Genomic DNA, 24132 nt, shown 5'->3' with positions numbered 1-24132 from the left:
AGAAAGGGGAGGCAAAATCATACTTACCAGAAAAACTAAAAAAGAAACTCAAATTATATGGAAACAGGGAGAGAGTGGAATTGGGGGGAAGGTGTAGAGAAAATGAAAACAAAAATCCCAATATTCACCAAGGAAAGTATTATGAACTTTGTATACTTTTATTTTTGTTTTTTTCAAGAGAACTGTTCAACGACATTCCAGCATCTGCTGCCTAAACTCATTTCTAATTCACATCTTTAGACACCTGTGCAGTTGCAACAGTTCAGCATTCAAAGGACTTGGACTGGCAGATAAACGTGATAAACACAGATAAAACACCTCACTGTCCGTCCATCTTTTTATCGTTGGCAGGTGCTCTTGAAACAGAATACATAAAAGAAAAGTAAAAATAATCAAACCAACTCTTTCTTTTTGCCCTTTTGAATATATTGTAGGAAACAGAAGTTTCTGACGTTAGTCTACTCTGATTCAATTAAACAAATACCTTATGCTTGCTCACCACCAAAATGAGGAAGCTGCTTGCCCACAAATTCTCTAAAGGAAGATTCAGAAGAAAAAGGAATTGCAGTTAATCCTTTCCCAGGTCACACCTAAAATAGGTCTCTGCTAATAGGGAAGTTAGTTGTGTTTAAAATATAAATATACATTTTAGAATATGTCGAAGGAATCATTGATGAAAGAGTAGAGTCAGAACTTCAAGTCCCCATTAAAGGGACTGGAAAATACAAGTACAGTATAGTATTTTCCAAACTGTGTCTTAGGGTCTGAGAACTTCTATTAGATATTCCCAGAAAAAATAAATCTATGAAGAGTGTTCCTTTGGTTAAGTAATTCTGGGGAAGACTGAGTAAAGAAATTATTGCTTTCTGCAACATTTGGCAAATGTATATTATGAGTTTCTGAGAGAGAGATGTATATAGTAAGCAGCAACTCTCAAACGTGAAACTATCTTGGCAATGCCAAATAATATCTCATGTTTTAAGGAAAGCAGTCTAGAAAATGCTAGCATGGAAGAAAATTGTACTTGAAGCTTTGTCTAAGTTTTCTGGGTAGATTATACAATATCAGTAAATAAACATTTTGATATCATACCCGATCCACACTAGCCTTCCCATTTTATTTACTTCTAGTTGTGTACTGATTTACTGTTTATGCTGAGACATCCAGACTTGACACTTGAATGTGAACATTAATGTCTCTTCTGATGTGCAGTGATGGGCAGTAAAACCAAAGAAAAAGATCCAAGTATCACTTAACAGAGGAGGGCAGTCACTGAGCGCTGAAAGCAGTGGCAATAAATCGCAGCTCCATACAAAGTTGGAAAGTGTCCTTTTGTGTTTAAATGGACACATGGTGTTTGAGAAAAGTCACATTATTTTTTCCTCTCAAAGTGTTTACATTTAGAAAAACATGCTTTGTTTTCTCAATGCAAAATCTCAATTGTTTTCCAACTAGCCCTGTTCCTCCTCACCCCTTCTCAATTTGGAGTCCTGTTTTTCTCCAGTCCTGCGGGTCAGCTCCATTGCCCTTTTTTTGAGTGTGGATCTTATAACGATTCCGGTAGAAGGAGAACTTTAGCAAAAACAGAGAGTCATGTAGTTTGATACTGCCTGCTTGTTAAATCTTTGCTGTAATAACATTCTGTTCCTACCTGGTTAAGGTATATTGGAATTTGTCACATGAAAGCACAGCTCCATATCAGCAATAGATGACATTAGAAGAAAGCCATTTGAAGTGACACAGAGACTTTAGTTTAATAGCTGTAATTATTGCCACTGATGAGAATAATGGGGAAAGATATTCATATGTCAAGCAACAGATATTGAAAGAGCCTGAGTCAATCATCTTACATAACTATCCTTAAAAAAATGTATAAGGATGGGAAGAAGATAATAAGCAAAGCATAAGAAAGGAAATGGAGATGTTTTCCCTTAATTATGGTATCCAGAATATGAGGGAAACAGAACAGTCGTGTCTTGTGGCAGGAAGACCTCAAATGAAAGGGGCTCTTTCATCTTTTTAGTCATATATTCCAGGATCAAAATTCAGGGAGAAGGTGTATTCCCACTGTATGGATCTTTTTCCTTCTGTTGACTCTTGTCTTCCCTGATAACCACGCAGAAAGCACTCTGGCATGGGCGGGTGATACAGGCTGCATAATGCAGCCTATCAGTCATGTAGAACACACCCCACGGCGATCACAATTCTGATTCAAGGCGGGATAAAAAGAGTTCAGTGCACAATGTGGTGTTTAGGGAGGTGATCTGGAAGCATTAACCATACAACTTCGGCAGAAACTGCTTTGTGAATGTGTCAGTGATATCTCAAGTACATGAAAAACCAGCTTTACTGTCCCTTGATACAAGATTAATTTTTTTTTATTTCCAGAGCATTTACCATTGTATGGTAGACAAATATTATCCCTGTTTTTCAGCTGCAGAAACTGGAATGCTAAAAGGTTAAGTAACATTTACAAAGTTACACAGTGAGTCATTTCTTGAATCAGGAAATGAACTGGAGGCCATGATTCCCTTTTCTCTGATTTTGCTGGCCCCCAAGTGTCATTTAACACTATTTACAGAAGTGTTTTTCTTTATTGTCTTGCAGTGAGCTCTGAGAAGATTTTCTAAGACCTAAAAATCATGAAATGTGACATGTTTTAGGGAGCAATAAAATTCAGTCAATAACATTAATTCGTCCAACCAGTCTTATTAGCACTGAGTGTGTATAGGAGCCAAAACTTTCCAGTCTTAGTTTTAAATCTACCCATGATTTAAAAATATACACATGACATCTCTTTGCCTTTAGTAAAACAGGGGCAATTATTCCTACTACAGATTTCATAAGAAAATTATGTGATTATATTACATGATATGCTTTGGGTTCAATAAGTGGAATTACTGAATACAATTTTTAAAAATGAGCACATCACTCTTCCTTTACTAGTAAAACTTTGGTAAGTTTCTTATAAAAAAGTTTAAAAAATATTATCTAATTTTAGCATGTGTGTTTGTAGTTGTCAAAATATAAAACAACCCCTTCTGGAGGTATTTTATTGTGGCACAGTTAATATATTGTCATAGTCAGCCCTTGTGCCAACCACTTTGGTACTCTTCCTATGGGGGATTAAGCCTGACCAAATAACTAAACTCTATTTCTCCAAATATCCTGGGTGTTGCTCATTAGTTTTTCTACCCTTGATACTATATTTACGCCCCATCTCTAGCTATACACCTTTTAAAACTAGGGCTAAGACATAGTCAGAAATCCCAAATTGAGTTCCTTAGTACAACTGAACTGTGCTTTTTATAGGTTGCTGCTTTTAAAACGACTTTGTTAAATGATAAAAACACCAAGGATGCAAATATAGGAAAGACAGAAAGAATAACAGAAGTCTAGTTTACACACTGCAGATTTCTGATTCAACTACTCCTGAGTAGAACTCTGCCCTGATAAAATCTGCCTTTCTTACTCCGAATGCTGTTTTGAAGAGTATAGTGCAGGCCCTGCATGCCTATTCTATTTCCCTGGACTTTTTGCATTCTAGTTTCTAGCCTTGTTCCACATGGGAGATGCCATCAAATGAACCACCCCAGAGAGGCTTCCTCCAGAATGTCCTGACACTTTGTCTCCCTTAATAGTTAGTGAAGGCCTCTGGGAGATTTCTGCCTGCCTTGGTTGTGCTAAAGAGAAACAAGGGGGTGTAACTGTCTTTGAATCAGTTAAGGAGAACAGCCAGACTGGAGGACCCCTCACAATGCTAGCACTGGTAATAAAAGTGGGACGGCCCCACAGAAAGATAAAATTGGGGGAAATGCCAAAGAAGCTTGATTTCGCACCTATCTTACTACAAAGCTTTTTCTTTCATGACTAAATTTTGAGTTTCTAGATTTGGTTTTAGTAAAGAAAAAGGTTGCCTTGGTAAGTTAGTATCAGTATCTTCATTTTACAGATTAAGAGAGACAGAAAAGCTCAGAAAGGTAAACAACTCATTCTCAGTTATATAAGCCTGAATTGGTAAAGCTGGAATTTGGATGCATTTACCTTTAAAGGGCATCCTCTTCTTTCTGTGGCATGAAGTTGTGTCGTCATCGGATAAGTCATGAGCCCCACTTGGAGCACTGCAGAGTAGTCGTATGTGGGCAGGTGGGCGCAGCCACCAACTAACTTCCCAGGACTTCTGAGGAAAGCCCCTTTCCTCTGAGATTTATGTTAAGAAATATTGTTAGTGCCACCCTATCAATAGTAAGAAATAATTATTAATACTAACTAAAAAGTCTCGCTAACTAGGAGAAAGATGTTTTTAAAAAAGGAATTAAAAATCATCATAAGAAAAGGATATGGTGAGCATAATATATATGGTAATAATATAGTATTTCATTTTTAAAGAAACCCTACATATTAATGTCTTCTAAACTTTCCATCTGATCCTTTCTGAAGATGATGAAAATATCAAATATGAAATATACAATCAATTCTCATCATTTGCAATTGTTACGTCCTATAAAATTGTTTCAAATACTAAACCATTCCTCCTAAGGGAAATACAGGGTCAGGTTCTTCTGTGCCTTGTCACAATTTCATTAACTGATGAATACATAACCTTCTTTTATGTGTGTTTCCATTTAAAGACACATTTAGTATTATTGTTGATTCATTAACATTGAACTTAGAGCCAACAGCACTGTAATTTATGATTGAAGCTTATCTAATACATATATTTTCTCCCTAGGGCACATCACAGCCTTAGGAACTCTAGACAGCACTCCAGCACTGTGCTTGGGGTTCATTTTAAACTGTGAAACACAACAAAAAGCACAACACAGAAACAAGTGGCAATAAATAGACTGAGAAATGGCCACTTGTTTACAATATGAGAGCTGAACCAGGAAGGCAAACATGGTTTTGTTCTACCTCAGCTGGGATGTGATCAAATATGTCCCTGCTCTATGCATGTTTGTGAAAGAATACAAAACACTGCTAGTATTGATTCTGGGGTTACAAATAAATTTTTGTGAGTAGGTGAATTCACAAACACAGAACCTGCAAATAATGAGAATCAATTATAAACACAATAAACCAGTTGAAATGAGTTTTAATCATGTGGCTACTTACTTTCATATCCACATTGACAAATTAGTGGACTTAATCTTTTTTTTTTCAACTTTCATTTTAGATTCTGGGAGTGCATGTGCAGGTTTGTTACAAAGGTATATTGTGTAATGCGAGCTTTGGAGTGTAATTGAACCCGTCACCCAGGAAGTGAGCGTAGCACCCAGTAGGCAGTTTTTCAACCCTCCCTCTCTGCTCTTGTGTCCCCAGTTTCTCTTGTTCCTGTTTTTCTGTCCTTGTGTACACAATGTTTAGCTCCCATTTATAAGCAGGAACGTGTAGTATTTGGTTTTCTGTTTCTGCATTAGTTCACTTAGGATAATGGCCTCCAGCTGCATCCATGTTGCTGCAAAGAACATGATTTTGTTCTTTTTTATGGCTGCATAGTATTCCATGGTGTATTTGTGCCACATTTTCTTTATCCTTTCCACCATTGATGAGCACCTGGGTTGATTCCATGTCTTCACTTTTGTGAATAGTGCTGCGATGAACATATGGGTGCATGTGTCTTTGTGGCAGAATGATTTATTTTTCTTTGGGCGTATACCCAGTAGTGGGATTGCTGGGTTGAATGGTAGTTCAACTCTTAGTTCTTTGAGAAATCTCTGAACTGCTGTCTACAGTGGCTGAACAAATTTCATCCCCATCAGCAGTGTATAAGCATTCGCTTCTCTCCACAGCCATGCCAATGTCTGTTATTTTTTGACTTTTAAGAAAAGCCATTCTAACTGGCGTGAGATGGTATCTCATTGTGGGTTTTGATTTGCATTTCTCTGGTCAGGACTACACCAGGAAGTCTGTTGACCAGTTCTTACCATAATTATCAACCTTGCTTCAGTGTATGACATTTGAAAGCTGATGATGCATTTCTGACTAAAGTTCTAAGGATAAACCAATTCAAGTATAATAAATTGAAAAATGATTTTGTCTCAAAATTAAATCACTCAGAGGGATAACAACATAAAATAAATATTAGTGATAACATGTGATCGTAGGGCCTAAATTGAAAAAGGGAAAGAATTGAAAGATGGTTTTGCATGTATGCCAGACTTTCATTTCAACATAACTGTTGCTGTAATATCCTCCCACTACCTTTTTCATACCAAGTGCTATAATCCCACACAGTCCACATGATGCTCTGTGCTATTAAGTGAAGTGACAGAAAAATAAGTGACAGAACAGCAGGATTATATCACCCAATGCCTTGGAATTCATACCTAGAATACAAGTAGTAGAAATCACATAATGGAGGAATCACTATCACTGATTAGTGATAAATGGTGGTCTTCACAGTATGGTTTTATTATTAGCAGCTTGTTTTTTCATCAAAAGTCTACGCAAAATGAACAGTGCCACAAATTATACATTTTGGCTCTCTTAGATATTCTATGGATTATAACATACTTGTTTTATTTTGTAGGGTTTTGGTATAAGTTTTAAAAGGGATTAATATGAGTGTGTGTTGAGGGGTTGGGGAATGGTAGTGATAAAATTAAAAATATTGTATAGTTACAGACTGATTGCCATGTATGTGAAGAATATTTGAAACAGTTCAGATTAGTACTGGGATTGTGATCGACTTTGAGTTGCTTCAGGTCTAGTAGAAATCCAGTTATTTCCAAGCCTGTGAAATGTGAAGTTCAAGAAAATTGAATTCGTGTATAGCAAAACCATTTTTCTCACAATTTTTTAACCAACGAACATTGTGTGGGAAATTGATTCCATATGTTTTCAAGTCATTTATGCAACTTGAATAATTAAAATATTCATTGGTAAGAGCTGCCTGATGTCTTTAAAGTCAGGAAATTGTCTTATGCCAAAAGTAGACAAACTCAAACACCAAAAGGTCAAGCTAAGTTTGAAATTTCACAACATCCCAAAATGTAATTATTCTAAAAAAATTTAAGTGTTTGCTAATCTCTCATACTTATTATCACACAGTAGAAAAATAATAAATTCCTTTATCTTCACAGTGTTTATTGTTCCTTTTTTACATTTGAGAAATCTTTGCCTATGTGTCTTTCTCTTGCTAAAGTTACCTCCAAATTATGTTGGGGAAAAGCCTGGACTATTAATGACATTGGCAACAAAATCTTGTCATCTCTTTTTGTAAAAAATAATAACATAAAAATGCTTCCAGTTCTTTTCTAATTAAAAGTAAAGCATAATGATGAAGATACATTTTGCTTCAATTATATCTAAATATTTCTAAGAGTTGTGATTATTATTCCCATTTTTTAGATGTAGAAATTAAGGTCCTGATAGAATAGACAGACTGGGAAACCACATCTTAACTAAATAAGTTAAACTTTGCCTGAAATACTTTAGAAATACTTAATGAGAAGCATGCACAAAGGGGATAACTGATACATTTGGCTCTAGTGAAATACTCAAGATTAATCTGTTTACTTCTATGTAAGAGGATGAGATGAAGAAAATGTGAAAATAAGGAATGCTGAAAATGCTACCATGTTTATAGCATAAGGATGACAAAATTTGGAGCTGAAAGATCTACTTTCAAATTCAGACTCTTCTATTTATTAGCTCTATGAGCTTGGGTAAGTCACTTGATCTCTGAGTCTCTATTCCCTCATCCCTTTAGTGGGAATAATGATACCTTATAGATTTGTGAGAATAAAGTAAGATGTTATTGTATGAGTATTTCATAAATTAAAAATTACTATATATAAAAATAATTATATATATAATATAAAATATTATATATAAATATATAAAAATTATTATATATAAAAATAATAATAGTCACAATAGTATGGAAATATAGGGGTAGTCCCTACCTATAATGAAATTAGAAACATTTAAATTTGACCCATGTTATTTATTTTGTTTCATACTACAGATTTAATTTTCCCTCATCCTTATTGTGAAATAGAATCTTATGAAAACATAACATGTAACTTATTTCAAAAAATTATTGCAAAAAACTTTAAAAACATCTACTTATTTTTCCATCTTTGCATCATTTTTTACAAAAAGAGCCCTTTCTTTGCTTTGTTTATTCTAAATTTAAAGATTCTTTAATGCCTTGGAAAATTAGTCAATTTAATTTAACATGGACATTTAATTTAAGATGGACAATGGCGTTTCAAATAAGACGTTCTTTCAGGAAAAAGAGGATCAGAGGGCCTGGGGCCCAGGATCTGGGTGGCTGGTGGGGTCAGAGAAAGAAAACAAATCATTCAGTTGGAAACAAGCTGATACCTGCCAGAACAATCCATGGAAGTCACCCATTGCTGTACATATTGTGTTTATACTATAATTAAAAATGGATTAAAGAGCTAGAGCATAGCACCTCTGATTGCTGCTCGCCTTCACTCTCAAGAACGAGAAAGCCATAGTGTTAAATTTAGCCAGTGGCACTCAACTAAGCCCAAGCTGTCTAGCCTGGCCTGTGGGCTAGGAGTGCTTTAACAAAGGATGGACAGTTAGTTTTCCTCTCTGAGATGTTTCTAGTAAAATAGCAAAAAAAAAAAAGTTGATTTTTTTTTTTAAGCCAGAAATGCCATGTATAACTAAGGAACATGAGACATTCTCTTCTCTCTCCTTCTCTTAATGTGATTCTTTGAGCTTTAGAATTGGTAATTCTGAATATATTGGGCCTTTTTATGTGCCTTATTGAGGTTTCAGATATGACATTTTTATTCTCTCAAAGAACATATGACTCTATACGGTGGCCTTGCTAACCTGTAAATCCTGGGGAATTTAAAACCTTCTTTTTTGTTTTTTCAGTCTACGAGGTGCTAGTTACCTACCCTTTTCCCTGAATAAGGAAGCTGCTTCCTCTGTTCTTTGCCCTTTCCCTCTCCTCCTTTCAAAATGAGTTTCATTGTGTTTACCCAGAAATGGGGCTTTGTGGCAATTAAAAGATTCCAAAGTGGCAGAGGCTACCATACCAGTAGAGCTGGATTCCAGCTTTCCATGGTAACACCCAGCTTCCCTTCTCTAACCACCTCCTTCTAGTCCACACAGACAATTCTAATCCTACCTCTGTGGTTGCTCTGAAAAGGCATCCAGTTTGGTTATCAGAAAAGATCTTTCTTAAACAAATATTTACCAGCATCTGTTTTACTCTTTGAAGGAGTGAGTAGAGGAAGGGCTTGATTCTCTTAATCCTTTTGAATCACACATTGTGTAGATGATGATAGAATGTAGTCAAGTGTACTAGCACTGGAGCCCAACCTGCAAGGAGAATGACGCTTTATTGCCTGAATGATCACAAACCTTAAGTGGCTTGATTGGCTACTCGTCTCCTGGGTGACTATTATTCCTATCGCCTTCCACTACAAGTCCCTTCCTCTGCATGGCAGAAATCCAGGAACATTCCATGAGGGTTACGATATTTTCCTTTTACAATAATGGGCCTTACCTTTCTCTTGGTTCCATGAACCCTTTAAATGTCAAAGTGATTCACATGGGAGGAACTGATCCTACACTCTTCATTGAAATGCTTAAGGATGTAAGATCTTTTCTCTCATGAAATGGTGTGATGCTTATCTTTTTGCTAATAATGCACTGCAGGTTTGTCATACTGACATTATCAGTCTGCATGTAGCCAGGAAGTCTGTTGGATAAAAAGGCACAAGGAATGTACAGTATTTGGGGAAAAATATTTTCTAGAGACCTCACTTTTCCTACATGCTTTAGGACCTGCTAACTACTGTGAAGATTATCCCAAGAAAGGATTGGTTCTCCATGTCCTTATGTTGTTGGATATTTCATTTTTATTAGCCACGTCTTAGTTTGAGGATGGTTCACATCAGTAGTAACCCAAATTAATTTGTCTTTCATGTAATTTGACTGTATTTCCCACAAATGTTAATAAATGAAAGTTTATTCCTTCAAGTTGTTCATTTACCTCACATTTATTCTGAATTAGATTTCAAGTGCCCCTTTTACAAAAGAACAAGTGAGAAAAAGAAGAGTGAGATATTAAAATCTCAAGAAAGAACACACCAAGCATTTTAAAATTCATTCACAACAATATATTGAGAGCCTTTTCTGCTATAGTTGGACTCTAGCAGGGACCAATTCCTCCACTTAGGACCTAGATCCTATCCACTCCTGCCTACTCAGGGATATCATTGTGGTGGTTTTTTACTCTCCTGTCTACGTCATCAATTGTTTCACCTCTTCTGAATCTTTCTCATCTGCATACAAATGCGCTGGTATACTCCCATCTTAGAAAGCCCTCTTTTGACCTGACTCACCCTCGCTACTTCTTCATTCCTCTCCTTCCCTTTTTAGACAAAGTCCTTGGAGGTGTTGAGTCCACTTACAGTCTCTAAATTCTCTATTTTCTCTTGAACTTACTCCAATAAGGCCCCCAGTACTCCAATGAAATGACTACTCTTGTCAAAGTCATGAATGAGCCTCACAACACCACATATAACAGTCAGTTCTCCATCCTCATGTTACTGAATCTATAGTAGCATTTAACACTATCATATCTAAAATTTATCTAAGTTGACATTACAGTGCACTATTTCTAGGATCCACAGCTTCAACTTTCTCTTATTGGCTGATGACCTTCAAGTTTACTTCTCGAATCCAGACCTGATAATTGTCAGAGGCATGGATGAATGATGAATGAATTTCCTTTACTACACTTTATCTTAGGTGTTCTAACAATAATATTATTAAATGGAATGCTTATTTTAATACCTTCAGAAGTATTAACTTGTTGCAACTTTACTGATAAGACTCTGAAATGTGGTCTTCTTTTTCCAAGGGAAGTTACTTTAGTAACAATCATAAGGCACTACAGCTTTATCCTTATGTTATTTATTTATTATTATTATTATTATTATTATTATTTTGAGATGGAGTCTTGCTCTGTCACCCAGGCTGGAGTGCAGTGGCGTGATCTCGGCTCACCGCAAGCTCCGCCTCCCGGGTTCACGCCATTCTCCTGCCTCAGCCTCCCGAGTAGCTAGGACTACAGGCGCCCGCCAACATGCCCAGCTAATTTTTTGTATTTTTAGTAGAGACGGGGTTTCACTGTGTTAGTCAGGATGGTCTCGATTTCCTGACCTTGTGATCTGCCCGCCTCGGCCTCCCAAAGTGCTGGGATTACAGGCGTGAGCCACTGCACCCGGCCTATCCTTATGTTTTATAAACAGTGAAAGTTGTACATGTATAGATAGTCTGTCATGCCAATTCTGTGATTTTTTTCAGTCTATGAAAAGAATTAACTTTGATGCTAATCCTCACCAATAATTAATTGGAATCTGATCTGTGGCCTTGTAAAAACATCATGGATAAAATACTATTTTCATGCTCTTGTCTTCCAGCTTGGCCCCTGCCTCTACTGCGCATTCATACTGCTCTAGACTCAGCTCTGAGTCCCTATTATTGACCTGTATTCTCACAACCAGGAAGCACAATGCCCAGCAGGTTTCTAGCCTGTCTGATCCTGTCCCAAAGCTTGGTAACCAAGTCCTGTTTTACTGATTGTGGTCTACTTAATTCCATGCTTCCTGGTTCTTGACCTTGGCTACAAACTGGTTTATGAAATATTCCTAATAGAAGTGAACTTCCTGTTAATAAGAGGACCCTTACAGTAAGATTTTAATTTCCTTACTAATGCAGGAATGAAACTGTTGATCAGAGTTGCAGTATTGATTCTTCCTGTGGTCATGGATACACATATGGGTAAGACATACAGTTTCTTATGTATTTTATTATAATAACTCCCTCGCCACCACCTTTACCATGTGGAACTTATACTAGCCTAGAATGACTTAGATTGGCATGGATAATCCCAGCATTATAGAGGAATTTTTATCTGTGTTGTAATGCCCTTTTTTCTTGATTAAGAATGAGACAGCAGAAAGGGTATGAGTAGGGATATGAGGGAAGGAATTTATATTACTCTGTATGGGGCAATTGAGCTAAGCCATAAGGATGCAAAGGCATAAGAATGACACAATGGACTTTGGGGACTCAAGGAGAAAGGGTGGGAAGGGGGTGAGAGATAAAAGACTACAAATAGGGTGCAGTCTCTATTGCTTGGGTGATGGGGGCACCAATATCTTACAAATCACTACTGAAGAACTTACTCATGTAACCAAACACCACTTGTTCCCCAATAACCTATGGAAATAAAAAATAAAATAAAATAATGTAGTTTGATGTGACAATCACTTTTTACAAATGTAACGAGATTCCCCCTCTCAATAAACAATAAACCAAAAAGGAGGAGGAGGAGAAGAAGGAAGGAAGGAAGGAAGGAAGGAAGGAAGGAAGGAAGGAAGGAAGGACCCATAAGATCCACTAATTAAATATGCCAGATAATCTAGAAATTTATTTAGAGAATTTAGTATTCTCCCTACAGTGATGGCTTAATTCCAGGGGTCGTAATGCAGTGTCAACTAAAAGTGAGCTTGTAGTTGTTTCATGGAACATAGAGATGCTTAAACAGGGAGAAACTAAGCTCCAGAGAACTCTTAATAAGATAATCACATCAGACCTTGAGTTCAACTCCTATTTTATAACAGTGTTTTCAAAAAGATGTAGTTTATTGTGGTCAGTTTAGAATAATGGAGTAAGCATTGTTTTCTTTTTGGTTCTTCCTGCCAGTAAACTCTATGACCTTAAGCTATCTATCTATACTCTTATTCCTACTTATTAAAAAAAAGGAATCCCATAATTTATTTTATAAAACCTTGGGGCTACTTTTGAAGCACCACATTATTTCAATTCATAAATATTAATGGCAATGAGACCCAGAAAATTGCTGATTTAAAGAAGAAAATTGAACATTTTCACTGGAACCACTGGCAAGATATGCATCAAAAGCTATCATTGCACGTAGTGCTGGTTGGTGCCCATATATCAGAAACCTCAGAAGAGAAGCCAACATTTGACTCAGCAGAAAGATTGATCCCTATTGCTGGATCCTCCCATTTGGAATAATGTTCCAGGAAGTTTGTACTACCACTCCCTATGCTGAATAAATACACAGATTCTGTTTTAATTATGTATCAATCTCTCCTTCATATGAAATTCCCACATAGGTAGGATGGAAGGTCTTTGATATTTTACAGGAGTCAAGGATTAGTCTCTGTAGTTTAATTCTTAGAAGCCACTCTTGTGCCTGATATTTCATGTGTGCAGCACAGCAAGGTGCCTCTAATGGACAGCTGACGTAGTGAAAGAAAGCGTGACCACAGAAATCATACTCACTAAAACTAGGTCCGAAGGTTACTTCTTTCAGGCCTCAGGCTTCTGCTTGCCAAGTCTGAGGATGGGGAGGAAACATTAGCATGGTGAGAGTTAAGTATTGGCCTTTTCAGGTCTGGCCATGACCCTTCCATTAGGGCCTCTGTATCCCAGGCAATTAATTGTAAAATGTTGAAGGATCAAGGACAAATGAAACTATTTTGTTACTGAATACCGTGTGTGTGTATGTGTAAAAATCCTGACGTGGCATTGGTTACACTTGAATCTTAAGCAGCAGACTTTTTATGTCAGTCGGTAACTAAATTGGTATATTCTGTGAGTTACATTTGTATTCATTCTCCCTCCTTGGTCTTCAAATAATTCCTCATATCTAACACTCAAGTAAAGGAGGTGTGCCTAGACTCTTAATAATGATATAATATCAACTTCTTGATGCCTCTAGAATCTGGTGGCCCTTGTTTTAACACACTCAGATATGTACTACATGGATTTTCATGTCACTGCTGTTTTTCCATGGTGTTTTTTGGATTCCTTACTGAAAAGAATCAGTGCTTTTAATGCAGAGCTTCAGCAATCATGTGCCTGGATTAATCTGTCGTCACAGCATTGACACCCTTTGCAGCAAAAAGTTTAGAAACTCGATTTTCCTGGCTTCTGAACAACGCTTTGGCTAAGGAAGGAAAGACAGGAAAAGTTAGGCCCCTAGTTTACATCTTTCTGAGAAAAGATAAAAGTTTATCAGATAAACTTAAATCATAGAAAGTTAAAATTATTTTAAAAGAAATACATCTTGGAAAGTTTCTGTAAGAATAACACAGAGCTCTGTCATCAACAAGGTGTAAGTCATTCATAATTAGGATTCTGTGAGAGATGACTCATGTCTCTTGGATAAATGAACATAAAAGCAATCAGCAGGGTGTGAATTATTTGGTTTCTAAATGGCCTGACAGTTACGGCAACCAAATTTAGGTTTTTATCTGTCCAACACTGGTTCAATGTATTCAGCATTTAATTAACTCTTTTATTTCTTAGAGTCAGTGAGAAGCTTTCTTCAAAAACTTATTTTTAATATTTATGATTACACTTTCCTGTTGAAGGAAAGGCAACATGACAAAAAGATGTGATTCCAATAAGCAGCCACCAAATTGGATGTGTCATCCCAGTGAGCATGTCCAATATAATGCGGAACTTCAAATCTCATGATGGACAGCCAAGCACCTGTTCAGCGTACACCATGCACATGATAAACTGAGTGAGCTGGTAAACTTAATTGCACTGAATTCTGTAAAGGACGCTTCACATACTCAAGGCTGTCTCATTTCCTTACTCAAGTGAAATTTATAACCTAACATGTACACATTGATATAAGCATAGAGAACTGAGGACCATGAAGAGATTAAGAAATTAATCATATCCCAGTGATTTTTTCCTTGGGTTTATCTGGGTGTTTACATAACAGCATGGGAGGCAGACAGAATACTGCTTAAAAGCAATGTCTTGGGAATATGACAGTCCAAATACTGATTGCAAAAATTTCTAGTAAAATGACTTCATGCAATTTACTCCCTCTATGCCTCATTTTCCTATTTCACAGAACCTACTGTGAGGATTAAATGCAACATGTTTACTAGATCATGAACTTCTTGAAAATAGTGTCTATGTGTCACTTGTTTGTTATTGAATCTCTGGTACCTTGCATACTCTCTAGCATATAGTAGGTGCTCAATAATGTTAGGGGAATAATTATGTAAAATATTTACTGTAGTCTCTGACATATTGAAGGAAATATGATGGTAGTGATAATTTCATTCTTAGGAGATTTAAGTATCCCTTTAGTGGTTTCCCAATACTCTTAGAACAATCTGTAAATTCCCATAAGGCCCTGAATGATCTGACTTGTTTCTGTTGTTCCAATTTTATCTTGAGTGAATCTTCTATTCCTTTTTTCTACCTGCAGCCACACTGCTCTTCTTCACTGTCTCAAATAATCCAAACTATTTCCTTCCTCGGGACCCCTGCACATGCTTCTTTCATTGTATTTTTGCCATTTCACATTCTGCATCCAGTTCTCTTTCCTAACTGCTGGTCCTTCTAACTGAGAGCTATGTCAGGGACACTACCAGATGCTTTGCTGTGAAATCATAGAAGCAATAACCATGAAGGACTACAAACGTCTCATTGATTTCTACACTAGCCTATTTCCTTATACACTCCAGCAGGTGAACAAGCTTAGTCTCCTGAAAACTCAACAGGTTCACTTATGCCATGGCTGGTTAGTAACCTTTTTCTGATCACTTTTAGACCTTTACTTCCTTAGCTTCTTCCACAGTTGTACAAGGTGAAATTCCTACAATAAATTATGTATTCTATAACATTGTAGTTATTCTGCTTTCCTGATTAAACACTGATTGCTAAAGTTATTGGTAATAGAATCTTAAAGATCAGTAACCGTAGTTGGTTCTTATCTTATTGGATTTAAAGGCATCCATGTTCCCATGGCCAGTAGCAAAGGAGGCACCAATAATACACTGACACAACAGTTATTTAAATACTCACATTTTGGCACCTGTAATAAAGTGCCTATAGGAGACAAGGCTTTGGAATGATCAAATTTTTCCACAGAACATCCCAGTAAAAATAAGGTGCATTATGCGGTTGATGGGTTGCTTTTAAATATAATCGAAAACTTGGAAAAATAAAATAATATTTTTGGAATTTCAAAATCCCAGCTAAGTTTATTGGATCAGGGTGGAAGGAAATAAGATTAGATCAAGCTGAATTTGATAAAGGTGCATTATGCAAAGATTCTGGATTCATAATGTCACCTTGAGCAACAAAGAGAGGCTCTAACAGTTTGGTTGGTTGATTGACTGAAGCCTAGACCCAAAGGTAACCTATGCTAAATCAAGCTGTAATGTTAATGCTTTCCTGGTGTACTAAAAAGAAAGACATCTAAAGGCTTAGGGAGATTTGAATGTTGGAGTAAATTTATCCTGTAGGATCTTTTTACCTACTCTTTTTTTTTTTTTTTTTTTGAGACAGAGTCTTGCTCTGTTGCCCAGGCTGGAGTGCAGTGGTGCAATCTCGGCTCACTGAATGCCCCACCTCCTGGGTTCAGGCCATTCTCCTGCCCCAGTCGCCTCAGTAGCTGGGACTACAGGCTTCTGCCACCAGGCCCAGCTAATATTTTTGTATTTTTTAGTAGAGACGGGGTTTCATCGTGTTAGCCAGGATGGTCTCGATCTCCTGACCTCGTGATCCGCCCACCTTGGCCTCCCAAAGTGCTGGGATTACAGGAGTGAGCCACCGCGCCTGGCCCTTTTTACCTACTCATTAATCTTGAGAAGGTCTAGAAGACAACCCATTTACCAAGGCTGTGGAAGGCTGAAAGAAATTCATTCCTGAGGAGAGCTTGTGGCATCTTTGAAGAGCACCGTGGTGGCTAGTTTTATAGGCCAGGAGTGATAGGGAAACTCTTGCCATAAAACGGAACCCCTGGAATTCAGTGGAGATAATGAGAATTGCTAAATGTCAACAGCTAAATGGTAGCATATCATCATCAAAAACAATGTGAACATGATGATCATCATGGGCAGCAGAGCCAAGGCAGTAATTAGGATGACTTGACCAACAGAGATCTGACATTGGCTAGATGATAATGATGTACCCAGAAGTGGAATTGATTGACAGCCTACTAAAATCTTAATTAAGTGGAAAAGCTCTGGGTCTTACGAGCAGGAGTTTACTTGAGTCATCACAATAGAGAGATGTGACCAATCCTTCAACTAATTTTCAGACTTAAGCAAGTGAACAGATTCAGAGTACCTTGAATGAATTGAAGGTCGGATTCCCTTGAGGAAGGACCCCGCTACATAGTCAACAATTGAACATACTCCTCCTATCCTTCCCCAAAGGGACCTGAGGTCACTCACCAGCATGACTATGCATTGGAAAATAGTAAATAATCACATTTTTAAAGGGATTATTAGGCACTGTCTCTAAAATGACATTAAGTCCTGGAGATGCAAACAGCACTGTGGTCTAATACCTGAAATAGGGGCTTTTTAAGGTCAGGTGATTGAAGGACTATTGGCTTGGGTTCTGAGTATCCTCAAATGCTCTTTTTGATTTTTTCCTCCAGTTTTTGAATTATGTAGTTGGAGTAGATAAACTTAGCAATTTTCGTAATCCCCATATTGGCTATTATGATAGGAAAGGCTGTAATATGTGGAAACCACCAGAACTGGCTTTGCATACAAAGATAATAAACCCAAAGTAATACTGCATTCCTGGAGGGATTATAGAGATTAGTAATACCATCAAGTACTTGAAGATGCAGAAGTAGTAATTCCCACCATATGCCTACTTAACTTGTCTATTTCTCTTGTGCAAAAGACAGACGAATCTCAAGAAATGACAGTGGATTACAATAAATTTAATTATCTAGCTACAATTGCAGCTATTGTACCAGACGTGATTTTTGCTGCTGGAGTAAAGAAACACATTACCTGGCACAATACATAGACAGGTAGGTAGGTAGGTAGGTAGGTAGGTAGGTAGGTAGGTAGGTAGATAGATCTCAATAGATAGATATTGACTTAGCAACAGCTGTATTATCTGCAGATATAGTCTGCTATTACCAGAGCAAATAGCAAGGCAGGACCAAAAACATACTATCAATGGGCAGGACCAAAAACATACTATCATTGTATATGAATGGTTATATCAACTCTAAAATTCTTGTTTATAATTTCATCTTCAGGAACTTTGAACACTTTTCCATGCTAGAGAACATCACATTTGTCCATTACATTGATGATATACTGCTTGGACATGGAGAACATGAAACAGGAGCTACTTAATACCCTTTGGTAAGATGCATATGCCAGAAAATGGGAAATTCCACAAAAATTCAGAACCCTGACATCTTGGAGAAATTTCTAGGGATCTTTGGAGAGAGGTTTAGCAAGTTTTTGGTTGTATGAGTGATGGTTGCATTGTGTTAGATGGAAATATAATTTGCTTTTGTCTTTTCTGAGAAATTATTTGTTTAACGTGAATGCTAAATTGACAAGAGGTAGATTGCGGTGCTTTCGTACTGTCGTTTTTAGCTAAATTGAAAGTACATTTCTATATGTTTCAGATTAGGGTTGTTTACTAGAGACATTTTATGTGACATTTGGGAGGCAGAAGTGAAGCAACCATTATACTCTGAAGGCTGTTGTTTAAAGGTGATAAAGAACAAATCCAGAGAGGCCAAGAGGTTCCAACTGGTCCTTATCTTTTTTTTTTTGAGACGGAGTCTTGCTCTGTCGCCCAGGCTGGAGTGCAGTGGCACAATCTCGGCTCACTGCAAGCTCCGCCTCCCGGGTTCACGCCATTCTCCTGCCTCAGCCTCTCCGAGTAGCTGGGACTACAGGCGCCCGCCACCACGCCCGGCTAATTTTTTGTATTTTTTAGTAGAGACAGGGTTTCACCGTGGTCTCGATCTCCTCACCTCGTGATCCGCCCGCCTCGGCCTCCCAAAGTGCTGGGATTACAAGCGTGAGCCACCACGCCCGGCCCCAACTGGTCCTTATCTTGCCCTACTGTGAATGTCTTCTTCTTCCCAAATGCCTATTCTATTTGTGGCTAAGGATTTAAAAATAGGCTAAGTTCTTTGAGGGCAAGATCCAGGTTAAATTCATTGTTAAATCACAGGGACAGGCAGTCAATAAATGCTTGTCGATTTTCTATCAGTCAATCAACCGCCCTTCTGTTTTCCCTGTCATCTTCTATTAATGTGATAAGAATTGCAATTTGAGACCAGAAAAAATCAGATATTTTAATTCTCTTACTTTACATATAAACAAACATTTTGCATTTACCAAAATTTAAATGAGTAGTTTATAGAAGAAAAGTACTAGGATTCCGGTCTCTTGACTCCTAGTCCCCTGCTTTGTCTTCTCCAGTAGATGACTAAATTACAATGAAAACAACTTGCCTTTGTAAAGTAATTTATATATTTCAAAGAGTCATACATGTTATCTTAGTTAATCCTTTTCACTAACTCTCTGAGGTAAACAGGACTTTTTTTTTTTTAATAGAGATGAAAATAAATTAAGCTACTTATATAAGGTCATTTTTAATATAAAACTAAAACAATTTTTTCCTTTTATACTTTTTAAGGGATATTATAAAAACTGATTTGTATTCTGTCTTGCACATGTCTAAATTTCTAGAATCTGTAAATTAGTACATTTGTGGAATATAGACTAAGAATCATTTCTTTCTACTATATTCATGATTAATGTGTATTATCATAATACCCACCTGACTCTGGTGGCTGGGTTGGTGAGAACAGTGACCCAAAAGTTAATATTGTGAAATACATTTGAAATGGGAGCGAAAAAGATCACTGCGTATTCCTTCAATCTGGTTGTAGTCTACCAGACTCTCTGGGGATTGTCTGATTCTATGAGGGTGTGCACATTTGTTTGTCTTTGGTCAGTCTATTTAGCAACTTCGTAGGATGAAAGTTAACTTGTGGAATGGCGTAGATGTTTTCTGTCCGTCGTAAAGCAAATGACTCCTGTTCATCACAAAGCAAATGAATTTTGTCCAGTAGAGAATACAAATCTCATTGCAGTATGCACGTGGTAAGAAGGCAGGGCATCTTTATTAATAGTGCCATCAGACTATCAGATGGGGAGGAGAAAATTATCCAAAAGGAAATTGGGCTGTTCATGTGATGGGACACTTATGTCACTATTAATCAGATGGATGCAAATTATGTGACAATGAAATATTATTTTTTGCCATCAGATTACAAACATTAAAAGGATGGCAATCACGTGCAAGGCTGCTCACAGCGTAAGGTGATAGGGTAAAGCTTTTTGGAGGGTAATTTCAGTACTCAAAAAGCTATTTGTAAAGATATTGACCTGCAGCTTTACTCCTAGGCATCTATTGTGCAGTAATGCTTATATATGTGCACAAAAACATGAGCAGAGATATTTGTTATGACATGGGAAATCAAGAAGCTGTAAAGTGCTGAAAGTACATCAGTGGAAATAGTTAATACAAATTATGGTATATAACTACTATGAAATACTCAATATTTATTAAATAAAATGTGGACAATCTATGTGTATGGACATAAAAATATGTTCACACATACTGTTGGGTGAGCATAGAAAGGCAAATTGGTATCATATATACAGTCATCACCATTGGTTAAAAAATTAGCACATAAAATGAACTTCTGGAATAATCAACACTAAATAGTGTTTACCTGTTTAACAGGATTAACAATGTTTACTTCAGGTGAATTGGGCCAGGTGAAGTAGGCCGGATAAAGAGATACAATCATGTTTTTCTTTTTCTTTCTTTTTTTTTTTTTTTTAAGACAGAGTTTCACTCATCACCTGTCACCCAGGCTGGAGTGCAGTGGCATGATTTTGGCTCACTGCAATTCCACCTTCCAAATTCAAGCGATTCTTGTGCCTCAGCCTCTCAAGTAGCCAGGAATACAGGTGTGTGCCACCATGCCCAACTAATTTTTGTATTTTTAGTAGAGACAGGGTTTCTGTGTGTTGGCCAGACTGGTCTCAAACTCCTGATCTCAAGTGATCCACCTGCCTCAGCCTCCCAAAGTCTTGGAATTACAGGCGTGAGCCAATGCACCTGGCCTCAATCATGTTTTCCCTAGATCACTTTCCATAGTTTGAATGCATTACCAAAAAATCAGGTGTATATTTATTGCTTTTGTAGCATAAGAACTTTAAAATAAGAAAATAACTTCCCATTCCTAGTTCAGATTTGAGGCAATGAAATTCTCTAGTTCTACTTCTAATATTTAATCAACGTGATTATTTCCATGTGTTTCACTGCTGGGAAAGAAAAGAGCAGAATAACTCAGAAGTTATTTCTTGCAAAAGTGTTAGTTATGGAGCTCTCTGAAAATACTGAAACAGGAAGACATTTATACCCAGCTTACCATTATTTTTAGATTGAAAAGAGCGGGGCAACTCTAGGCAAGTGACTCAAATTTTAGAAACCTGTGTTAATGAAGTGCCAGTTTCATTTATGTGCTGAAGACTTGCTGTGTGGGACAACCAACATAATAGACTATTTTTCAAATATTCCACTTTCAAAAGTGGCTGTATTGAAATGTCAGGGGGTATGATATGAGGAAGAGGGAATTGAAAGAAAGACCTGGGTCCTATCCCTGGCACTGTGTCCTACTAGTTATGTGACCTTCATCTATAAAATGATATTAATAACCACTCTTCCTTTTTCACAGGGTTGTCCTTTAAGCTTACTGTACTTTCATGTTATAAAGCATTTCATAAACCAAATAAAAACATAAGGTATTACCATATCAGATCCTGCTTTATAGTTCTGCCTTCCTTTTTATTTTTCATTAGTTTTCAGTTACTTAGCAAAGTACTTGGCACTCAGTATCTGTTCAATAAGTAGTTGAATGAATGAATAAAATCAGGTTAGTTTCACTCCTCTGAGCCCTCATGCTTTTCTGATATTGTACAAGTTAACTGAAACAGGTGAAAGAGTTTGTTTAGGAAATAAAAAATTACCGCATTCCACAGACTTAGAGCAGTTAATTTCTTGGGAGCAGAAAATCGTTCCCCCTCTCCCACTGGGCTCAGAGGAATTCCATTAGGGCAGCCAGACAATAATCCACCAAAGCCACCACATCTCTGCTGGGCAGTAAAACACTCACAGGATTAGCTCAGTCAGTCCTGTCACATAATGGGTTTCTGAAGAGTCAGGAGCATCTCTTTCAGAATTTTTTATTTGGGGTCAGCAGGACAATTTCAAAAAGCTATTGACTTTAAAGGGACAGAACAGGCAAAAAGCCTCTTTTGAAGCACAAAATTCATTGTTCTTTTCTGAAACAGCAAACTAAATGAGATACCCATAGGATGGCAGGACAGTTTGCAGTAACAAACTAAACCAAATCAAAACCAAAAAGCCTTTTCTTGCCCTTGCTTCATATTGATGAAATGGTTTGTGAACGGATCTATACTCTAACCGTGACTGTATTTGGCATCTTTGAAAGTTAGCTTGAGTCTTAGTGGATTCGTCTGGAAGGTTCTTTGGTATAACTAAATTTATCCAATTCCATTGCCTTTCTTTGACTTCCTAGGCATCTTTCTCTGTAATACACGTTAAGGGTTATACAAGCAATTATAAAATTAAATAACAAATAAGTTCTAAAAACAAGTTTTAGCTCCAGTTGGTAAAAATCTTTAAAATATTAGATTTTATTTTCTTTCTCTTAGAAAAAGAGGAAGTATTCTAGAGAATATAAAAAGACTTCTTGAGTCCTAAGAGGTCGTGAAGACAGCTTTGGAAATGTTATAAGCGTCAAGATTCACTCAAGATACACCTGCTTCTCTTGCAAAAGGTAAACAGACCTGATTTTTTTTTCAACTGGAAACAGACCTGATTTTTTTTTCAGTTGGATATTCCAAAATTATGGAGATGTGTAGAAAGTTAATTTGGAAGAGGGTTGTTAGGATTCAATGTGCGTGACAGAGAAATATGAGGGAGTGTACATGCCTTTACCTTGGTTCCCTGACTCCTGCTTCCCCATCTTTGAGTATGGAATTCATGCCGATTTAATCAGCTTTTTGTTTGTGTGTGGTTTTTATTCATTCTGTCACCAGGTGGTGCTGCACTGTATGATGATCCTATGTGTAGCCCTCCTGTTTCAGCAATCAACAAGTTGTGGTCTTACTAGACCTCACAATTAAAAGCATAATAGAGCTGTAAGTGAAAAGCATAAGTAGATGGTGGGCTGTTACTCTCCATAAGCTTGTCTATATTTGTGCTTCTCTTTGCAGTGTAGTGTTGTTTTTTCTTAATCCCCCAAGGCAGTTTCCTTTATTTTGTCCCAATGTATTATTAAACATCATTTTATGATTTTAAAAAGTAGCTTAACTAGTTTTAAAAATCATTCGTTTTACGTTTTTTAAATTGTAATATGTTGCCTTTAATTTTTGCACTCTGGTGAGATATTGTTTATCAGCCAATTCCAAACTAAAACTTCTGCCATGTTGGATGTGTCATGAGAATTCTGTTAGTCTCTACCTCTATAGATATTAAGGATAAATATGGGAAAATGAAACTTGCATGAGATAATAGCATATCAGAGTTGATTAGGGCTATCAAAACTTAAAGTACTCATTATACTGGTAAGTTTTATTGCCACCACAGAATACAGGGCATACTCATGAGAAAAAATTAATACAATTTTAGAAATCAATAAAATTTAATAATTAATTTAAATAAGCTATTATTTAAATAAATTAAATAACTTTTTATTAAACAAAAATTTAAAAAACTGTGTTAGTCTATTCTGTGTTGCTATAAAGAAATACCTGAGGCTGGGTAATTTGTGAAGACAAGAGGTTTATTTGGCTCACAGTTCTGCAGGCTGTACAAGCATGGCATCAGCATCTGCCTAGCTTCTGGTAAGGCCTCAGGAAACGTCTAATCATGGAGGAAGGCAAAAGGGGACCTGGTGTATCACATGGCAAGAGTGAACAAGAGAGAGAAGGGGGAATGTGCCCCACTCTTAAAATACCAGATGTCATGTGAAGTCAGAGTGAGAACTCACTCATTACTGTGAGGAGGGCACCAAGCTGTTCATGAGAGATCTGCCCCGTGGGACCCAATCAGCTCCCACCAGGCCCCACCATCAACACTGGGGATTATATTCAACTTGAGATTTGGAGGGTACAAATACCCAATATATATCAGAAAACAAAATTTATTTTGCTTGTAATTTATTAATAAGGTAAATTTCAAAAA

At 37.0% G+C, this 24132-nt stretch overlaps 1 protein-coding gene and 1 long non-coding RNA gene across 2 annotated transcripts in view; one reads left to right on the top strand and one right to left on the bottom strand.

Annotated features, from left to right (window-relative positions):
• Window positions 1-2532: 2532 nt before the first annotated feature.
• LOC134737472 (PC-esterase domain-containing protein 1B-like) overlaps window positions 2533-24132 on the bottom strand; it is an 81087-nt gene continuing 59487 nt past the window's right edge. The window contains exons 2-3 of the mRNA XM_063645690.1: window positions 4045-4236; window positions 2533-2633 (exon numbers count right to left, since the gene is read on the bottom strand). The gene's annotated coding sequence lies outside the window, so the exon portion shown is untranslated. The remainder of the gene's footprint in view (window positions 2634-4044; window positions 4237-24132) is intronic.
• On the top strand, window positions 11719-22850 carry LOC129488379 (uncharacterized). The gene is made up of 3 exons (XR_008659643.2): window positions 11719-11784; window positions 18077-18185; window positions 22599-22850. It is a non-coding gene; the product is annotated as an uncharacterized lncRNA (long non-coding RNA).

The sequence above is a fragment of the Symphalangus syndactylus genome, chromosome 8 (genome assembly GCF_028878055.3).
Source record: "Symphalangus syndactylus isolate Jambi chromosome 8, NHGRI_mSymSyn1-v2.1_pri, whole genome shotgun sequence".
In the NCBI taxonomy this organism is placed as follows: Eukaryota; Metazoa; Chordata; class Mammalia; order Primates; family Hylobatidae; genus Symphalangus; species Symphalangus syndactylus.
The sequence above is the reverse complement of the archived record's forward strand: the minus strand, read 5'-3'. Positions and strand labels throughout refer to the sequence as shown.